The sequence below is a fragment of the Diaphorina citri genome, unplaced genomic scaffold, assembly GCF_000475195.1.
Source record: "Diaphorina citri unplaced genomic scaffold, Diaci psyllid genome assembly version 1.1 scaffold4835, whole genome shotgun sequence".
Taxonomy (NCBI): domain Eukaryota; kingdom Metazoa; phylum Arthropoda; class Insecta; order Hemiptera; family Psyllidae; genus Diaphorina; species Diaphorina citri.
Genome location: NW_007382221.1, coordinates 7737 through 9248, shown reverse-complemented (window position 1 = coordinate 9248; position 1512 = coordinate 7737).

The following is a 1512-nucleotide window of genomic DNA, read 5'->3' as shown; positions in this document are numbered from 1 at the left end:
GTCCCTCATATAAATGCAGTAGTCGTCGACAAACAACGAAGAGGAAAGGGCTGGATGGATAAAACTCGTTATGGCGTTAATTCCGATTGCAAAGAGCGGACAGCTCAAAACTCCGCCTTGGGCCAGTCCGCACTCCATTGAATAAACATCAGACAGAATAGAGTTGTTTAATCTGATTTGGAAGGATCTGGTTTGCATGTAGTTAGACAGGAATAGTGAGAGGTTCCCGCGCATGTTCCAGGTGTGAAGTTGTTTGAGTATGACGTTCTTTTGGATGGAATCGTAAGCAGCTCTTATGTCGAACATGGTACATAATAGGTATTGTTTATTGACTAATGCATCGCTTATTTCAGTTTGTAGGCTTATCAGGTTGTCCAAGGTCGATCTGTTTCTCCTACATCCTGATTGCTCGGGAACGATTAATGTGTTGGATTCCAGGAAGAAGTTTAGTCTTTTAAGCACAATTCTCTCAAATAACTTACACAGACATGAAGTAAGGCTTATAGGTCTGAGGTTTTCAGGTAAAGTTGAGTCTTTGCCAGGCTTCGGAATAGGTACTAAAATGGAGTGTTTCCAATCCTCAGGGAAAACATTCTCCCTCCAAATCTGGTTAAAGAGACGAAGAAGAAGAGCTGTTGTGCTCTCCGGTAGATGCATGATCATCTGGTTGTGTACTTCGTCCGCTCCCGGGGACGAGTGAGGGCGAAGACCTTTGATTGCGGTTTCAAGTTCCCATGATGTAAAAGGTAGATTATACTTTTCTTCATTAGTGCTTGTGAAATTAAGGTCGCATAGCTCAGTTTGAGGTAGTATTCTTTCTCTTGATTTACGCTCATAGAATTGTCCGATGTTGTTAGCAATGTCAGAAGGTAAAACAATATTTTCGTTATTTATTTTAATTGCTTTAATGGCAGCATTATTTTTACCGTTACCATTTATTCTTTTTATTCTATTCCAAACAATCGATGTAGGGGTTGACGAAGAAATGGAACTGGCGAAGTTCATCCACGACTTCCGTTTTGATTCGAGGACGGTTCTTTTAACCAGGGCTCTTTGTTTTTTATATGCAATTAGGGCGGAGAAAAAAACCACTGACCTTAGGGATAAAACTAAAGTCGGAGACGTTAAGGAGGAATCGGGGGTTTGACCTGACCTTACAAAAGGGAGTTTCTAAAGCTGGTAGTTAGGATAACATTAGAGGTATTTTGGAACGGCCGGGTTGGGATATACTGACTAAACAAGGAGGGGTCCACCTTTAACCGTTACGTCTAACCAGAGAAAAAAGACACGATAGAACAAAACTTTATCTTACTTTTACGATCATAGGTTACTTTTTTATTTTCCTTAAGTGCTTGTTTTAATAAAGCCGCCGGTTACCAAGATAGGGATTCTGATTTGGGACGTTTTTCTTTATGCGACATCGTACCACCTTACTTGTTACGATGGAACGATAATTCCTTTCTTTGGCTCGGAAGGCTTTGATGTCTTCCCTGTTCTGTTAAACTTTGGGAT